Source organism: Marmota flaviventris, chromosome 14 (assembly GCF_047511675.1).
Source record: "Marmota flaviventris isolate mMarFla1 chromosome 14, mMarFla1.hap1, whole genome shotgun sequence".
Classification (NCBI taxonomy): Eukaryota; Metazoa; Chordata; class Mammalia; order Rodentia; family Sciuridae; genus Marmota; species Marmota flaviventris.
Window position 1 is genome coordinate 57,885,380 of NC_092511.1, and position 7,033 is coordinate 57,892,412.

The 7,033-nt window shown below is 46.6% G+C and overlaps 1 long non-coding RNA gene and 1 pseudogene across 1 annotated transcript; one reads left to right on the forward strand and one right to left on the reverse strand.

Annotated features, from left to right (window-relative positions):
• Positions 1-2,347: 2,347 nt before the first annotated feature.
• On the forward strand, positions 2,348-2,438 carry LOC114092076 (small nucleolar RNA SNORA70; annotated as a pseudogene).
• A 3,376-nt stretch (positions 2,439-5,814) lies between these two features.
• On the reverse strand, positions 5,815-7,033 carry LOC139701795 (uncharacterized). Its single transcript, XR_011704383.1, has 2 exons — positions 6,616-7,033; positions 5,815-6,279 (listed from the first exon to the last, which is right to left on the reverse strand). It is a non-coding gene; the product is annotated as an uncharacterized lncRNA (long non-coding RNA).

Genomic DNA, 7,033 nt, shown 5'->3' on the forward strand with positions numbered 1-7,033 from the left:
TGGGAGTGGCAAGAAGTGGGTGGACACAGGGTGAGCCTTAATGTCAAAGAGTATGGATACTTTTATAATTTCTCATGGGCAATGCCAGACCACATGCGAAAGTATTGGTCAACCTACTGATTCTTCAAAACTACAGGTGTACTCTGCTTTCTCAGAATTTAAAAGCTGGTGGTCTCCACCATACATTTTTGTGTCTTAGGGGTGAAGCCACTTCTCAGGTCCCTAAAGGTCTTCTCTTATGCTTATTTCCATGGTCCCTTCTGTGAAAAGGAAGTAAAAAGTAAACACCCTGTTTAGAAAAGGATGGCATGAACTACTGTTAAGTGGCCAACCTCCTTCTACACCATCAGGCCAGGATGTAAGGGAAAAGCCCCATCATTTCTTTTTATTGATTGATTGATTGTAGGTGGACACAATACCTTTATTTTATTTTTATGTGGTGCTGATGATCAAACCCAGTGCCTCATGTATGCGAGGTGAGCGCTCTACCACTGAGCCACAACCCCAGTCCCCCATCATTTCTTTACAGAATGTCTGAGCCTGAAGGACCAAGAGAGGTCAGTTCAAGCCCTTCTCATGCAGAAACAGCAGCCAGAATTCCAAGGGGTAGAGGCATTTGCCCAAGGGTAGATCTGGAGGTCAGCAGAGCCAGCCAAAAACTGAAGTCTCCCAGATGCTCTTCTATTAGGCATCCATTTAAATTTCCCCCATCTGATAATTAACAGAGGGGGCAACTAGAGGGTTCAGGTGATGCCAGGAATTTAAGTCACTAAGCATAGTTCAGCTATCAGCCTTACTCATTTTGGGTTGTATATATCTGGCCTCATTTCCCCTTCAGCTTCAAAAAGAATATAGAGGACCACTCTTTCAAAGGTCTTAAAGGTCAGTGTGGACTGTTTTAAAATTTTTTGGTACCAGGGACTGGACCCAAGGGGGTTTAACCACTGAGCCATATCCCCAGCTCTTTTTAGTTTTTCTTTTGAGAGAGTCCCACTAAGTTGCTTAGGGCCTTGCTAAATTGCTGAGGCTGGCTTTGAACTTTGAACTGATCCTCCTGCCTCAGCCTCTGGAGCCACTGGGATTACAGGCATGCTCCACCATATTTGGCTGGCTAGTGTGGAGGAACTGTCGTCCATCTTTCAACCTCATCACAACAACAGGTACTACCTGTTGACACCAGTGTTCATACTGTCCCATATTTACTCTTTCCCTTTTAACCACAAGCTTTTACTTCAGTCTACTATTTTGTCCCATTTTGTTCTTAAACTATCAAAAACTTCCAAATACCTGTGTGTGTGTGTGTATTCAATTTCTTTTCTTTCTTTCTTCTTTCAGTATTGGGGACCAAACCCAGGGCCTTGCACATGCTAGGCAAACACTTTATCACTGAGCTACATGTCCTATCCTCCTGTGTTCCAGTTTCATCTCTGGTAATGATAACACTTCACAGTTTTGAAAGTCTTGGTTCTAGGGGCTGGGGATATAGTTCAGTGGTAGAGTGCTTGTCTAGTATACACAAGGTCCTGGGTGTTGTCTCTCTCTCTCTCTCATACACACACACACACACACACACACACACACACACACATACGTCTTGGTTCTGAAAATGGTGCTGGTGAGCATTCTGAGATCCCTGCCTCAGTCAGTAGTATGTCCAAGCTTTCATCAGGGGACAGGGAGCCTCTTGAGGAAACACATGTGGTTTTCATTGATTACACAGCTATAACTGGCTCAGAGTCTTCCTTCCCTACTCTTTGCTCCCCAGCCCCATGCCCAGAGCAGGAAAAGTTGCTGAGAATGTGCTTCTTTAGCTCATTCCTCTTCCCAGCTTAGCTCTTATCACAGTCCACCAGATCAACACTGTTATTTTCTTAGAACTATAGTCTATCACCTGGCAGAGTGATACACACCTATAATCCCACATGGGAAACTAAGGCAGGAGGATCATAAGTTTGAGGCCAGCCAGGGCAAGTTAGTGAGATCCTACCTCAAACTGAAAAATAAAAAGAAGGCCTGGGCATTTGGGTATGTACCTAAAACAAAACAACCAACACCACCACAAAAAATATCAAAATAAAAGCAGAACTGTAGTGTTTCTGTCTAGGGTAAAATTCCATTTTCCTCTATCATTGAACTTGGCTTTTCTGGCTTTCAGAGAACATGCTGGATTCAGAGCTCTTGGCTTATTTTTCTCCAGGCCATGAGTCATATTCACACATTTTATCTTTTGTGGCACAACAGGGTCGGCTCCCCAATTCACAGAAGGATGATTAAAGACTGTGTATCCCTTTTACTTTTATATTCACTTGAATACAATTTACTAAAATCTGGAGAAAACTCATGGGGGCTGTGCACAGTGACCACAAACAGTAGCCTCCCTGGTGGTGCACGCAGCCAGTTTTTTTTTTTTGGTTGCCGCAGGGACCTTGGAGACAGCTATTTCCAGTGGACGTTCATGTCTCTGACTTCATGCAGGTACCAATCTAGGCTCCAGACAGGTATGTGGGGTGTCTTTGGGATGTGTCAGGGCACAGTGGCCAGGGTTCACACTGGCCAAGTCTTTATGACCATCCACACCATGCTGCAGAACCAGGAGTATGTAACTGAGACTATGCAGGGTCACATTTAAGTTCCCTGTCCTAGGGTTGGGGAATATAGCTCAGTGGTAGAGTGTTTGCCTAGCATGCACAAGGCCCTGGGTTTGATGCCCATCACTGCAAGAAGGAGAAAAAAGGAAAGAAGAGAAAGAATGAGTTCTCTGTCTATACAATATCCACATCTCAAAGAGGTAGGGCCATAATTCAGGTGAGTTTGGAGACATGGTGGCTGAGAAGGAGCTTATCCCAAATGGCTGTGGCAGGCCCTGGCTCCTAAGGGTTTCCACTGGGCAGCTTCTTTCTTACTTACGCCTACTAAAATAAAAGAGGAGGGAGACATTTCAGCATTTCTTCCTGCCTTTCACTCCTGATTTGAATTTTCTCCAAAGCACCTTTATCACCTTCTGTCATACTATATAGTTCATTTGTGTTAGCTCTCTCTCCTCACTAGAATGTAGACTTTTTAGGGGTTGTTTTTGTATTGGGAATTGAAGCCAGGGGCACTTTATCATTGAGCTACATCCCAACCTCAGTCCTAAATTTACTTATTTACTTAATTGGTACTGGGGATTGGTCCCTGGGGAATTTTAACCACTGAGCCACATCCCCAGCTCCTTTTTAAAAATTCTTTGACACAAGGTTGTTCAGGGCCTCACTAAATTGTTGAGGCTGCCTCAGCCTCCCAAGTCATTGAGATTATAGGAATGCACTGCCACACCTGGCTTAAAATGTAACTTTTTGAAAACAGGACTTTTTTTTTTTCATGTTATATCTCAAAAACCTATTTACCAAGTTCACACAGAGTTGTAGCTCCAGAACTCAGATCAGCGCCTTACACATATTAGCTATTCAAGAAATGTTGAACAAACTATTGAATGAATAGTTTTTTTTCAATAGGTCTTCCTTATTTCTGGGCCCTACCACTTCCCTCTCCAACAAAAACCATGCCTTTCCATTGGCTCTAGGTAGCTCCCCTCCATCTCCAGCTACTGACATTACATCATTCTGTAGGACCTACTCACTCCTCTGTGGCACTATCCCTTAACCTCCCCCAGCAATCTCACCCTCCCCTGAATCCACCGCATCCCAGGTATGCGTCCCTCATCTAGAATTCAGCATTTTCTACTTTGTGTGTGTGTATATATATATATATATATATATATACACACACACAAATATACTTTTCCTGAATAATGTGACTGCAATCAGGCCAGTAGTAGACACTGGTTAGTATTTCCTGGGCAAAGCTGATTTCCTGTCCCCTTTCCACTCCCTTTTCCCACAGTTCATCAGCCAGTGCTAAATGGACCCAGGACAAGGACCCAGATGTGGGCCTGATACTTTCAGGCTGGTCCATAGTGAGGGGAGTTATATCTCAAACACCTATTTACCAATTTCACACAGAGTTGAGGGACATACAAACCAAATGTCAATTTGCTGACTGACCCTGAGGAATGGTGACAGACCAGGTGGACTGGAATACTTGAACTGGCCTAACCAGTTGATCTCCCCATGCGCTGAACCTGCTTAGTAAATGTAAAACAAATGTAACCACCTAAAGTCAGTTCTCTGTTAAGGCAAGAGCTTCTCTTTGCTACAGGAGCCACCTGACCACAGAAATCAGAGCTCAAGTCTCCTTAGTCAGGATCTAGCCCCAGTTAGTCAGTGCCAGCATGGGCCTTGCCAAGGCTCACTTCTATACTTCTGAGGATGACCAGACCCCTTCTGTTCACTTCTTCAAACTGGTTCATAACACAACTGAGTAGACTTAACCTAAATTATAGTCACTCTCCAGCCCCTCACTTGTCTGCAAGTTCCTGAGGGTCCACACTTTGTAGGTCTCAATAAGTATGTCAGCTAATTTAGGACAGGAAAAGCTGCTTTGGCAGCAAAGAAAGGAAGGGAAAACCTCACTCAATTCCAAGGGTCCCTGGGTCAACCAGTTTCATGCACTGTTTTGATCTGAAACATAGAAGCTACCTGTTCAGAACTAAGAAGTACCTATCTACAAAGCCCTGTGCTTTGAAGAACTATTCCTAAATACTTAGGCCTTCATTTGTTTGCCTTGGAAGTTTCTCTTTCTCATACTTCAGCCAAGTTTTGAGATTGGAGGGTGGGAGAGAGAGACTTCTGCCTCTGTTGACTTTCTCTTGTCCCTTCGGTTCCACATACAACTCAACAGCAAGTAGGGGCTTCCATTTTCAGAACATGAAACAAAGAACATACTGACCCTGGGGGCTATTGAATCCAAATTACACAGGCATCACATCTCTGCACTGCTGACTGGCAAAGGAGCAATGGTTTGTATAAGTAGCAGGTGCAGGAGAGGTGACTCCTGCCAGATGGTGCTAAAAAAAGGCCCAACTCTGATACACAGGACTCCTTTCATTAACCCCTCCAAGACCAAGGAAGAGTGGGGGAGGGTTGCATCTCCTCTGCCTTTTGGGGATTCTACCTCAAATGCCCTCCTTCATCTGTTACTTATGTGTTTTTTTTTGTTCTTTTTTTTTTTTTTGTACCAGAGATTGAACTCAGGGGCACTAGGCCACTGAGCCACATCCCCAGTGCTATTTTGTATTTTATTTAGAGACAGGGTCTCACTGAGTTGCTTAGCACCTCACTTTTGCTGAGGCTGGCTTTGAACTTGCAATGCTCCTGTCTCAGCCTCCCAAACTGCCAAACTGCTGGGATTACAGGCATAAGCCACCCCGCATGGTTTAATGTGTGTTTTATTTTATTTTTGTTGTTGTTGTTTTTCTGGTACCAGGGATAGAACATGGGAGCACTTAACCACTAAGCTATATCCCCAGCCCTTTTTTGAGACAGGATCTCACTAAATTGTTTTGGCTGGTCTTGCAATCTCCCTCCCTCAGCCTCCCAAGTAGCAGGGATTACAGGCATACGCCTGAACACCTGGCTACCTAGTGTGGTTTTGTTCTGAGACAAACGGCTGAGAACTTGGAGGAGTAGGCCATAGTGTAAGATGCCTTCGTTCATACCCTCTAATATGGTCCCTAGCATCTCAAGACTGTGAGGGAGACCTGACCAGATGATCCTTTCTTGCCAGAACCCTAGAACACAACTGCAGTGGAGTCTCCAAGAGTATGGCTCTATGTCATCCTTGCTATGAGATATGAGGTGACCTATTTTAACCTGCTAAACCAATTTCCTTATATCAAATGTTCCACCTAGCTCACAACACCCTTATGGACTCAGATGAGCTCACTTGTATCTTTATTTTTACGTGGTGCTGAGGATTGAACCCAGTGCCTCACACATGAGAGGCAAGCACTTTACCATTGAGCTACAGCTTCAGCCCCTCAGATGAGCTCACTTGTGAAAAAAAGTTAGGTCAGTCCCTCACCCGTGCCACATTAGCACTTTCTTTTCTTCCTTCCAGGAGATGGTCCTTGTCAGTCTCCTTCAAGCTATTGGAGGCTAACTTCTCTCCAGGGTTCAGGCCATCCTCCCATGATGGTCACAGCAATGTCCCAAGAGGTGAAAAATTCTGGAGAGGGGCAGCAAAAACTGTGCGTGCGGTCCTATACGGGTCTTCCAGTAAAGAGTGAGGTAGGTGCCAGGGCAGAGAAAACTTCCCACAATTCTCATGAGGCCGAGGGTCACAGATGAGCCCTTGGCCACCCTTTCTTCCAAAGCCCCTCGTTGGGTTATGAAACACACCCTAAGAAAAGAGAAGCTGCTATTAACAGCCTGAACACGGAAACACAAAAATCTTTTGTTTTATGACAACGCAGTAATCACCGCACTCTTAAAGCTGACCCTTCCGATCGGGTGGGAATTAGTGAAGACGGTTCATATTAATGCAGGTAGACGCAACGCCCACCACGCGCCAGGCCCACTACTGGGTCAGTGAGGTGGACGGTGCTATAGGTACTTCACAAAGGAAAACCGAATTTCAGATATGCTGAATGGCTTGCTCAAGGCCAGCCGCACACAGCAAGCGGTGGCCCCAGTGCAAACGCATACCTCTTTTCGGGGCACCCTATTCTTTCCCTACCTGACAGGCACCGCCCAGGTAAGGGCTGCAAAATGCTAGAGACGGCTGACGACAAATGAGCGCCGGGACAGGGCGGGGCGGGGCCCTGGGCGCAGCGTTCCCTGCAGCGACGCGCGGTTGGGAGCTGGGTGCTACTCGGCACCTCGTGCTCTGAGGCCGCTCCGCCGCCCCAGAGAACCCGCGTGCCCACATCCAGGCGTAGGCCCGTCCGCAGGAGGGCGCAGCCGCCCAGGGTGCTAGGAAGTCGGTGCCCGACCGCCCAACGATCGCCCTCTGAAGAACCTCGCGCCAGGCCGCTGCGTGCCCGCTTAGTCAGCAGCTCGGCTGGGCGCGCAGGTCCAGGCTGGGCCCCAGGGTGGGTCACGAGGCGGGCGCGGCCGGGTCGGCCCCCGCCAGACCAGCGCGCGCAGCTCGCCCT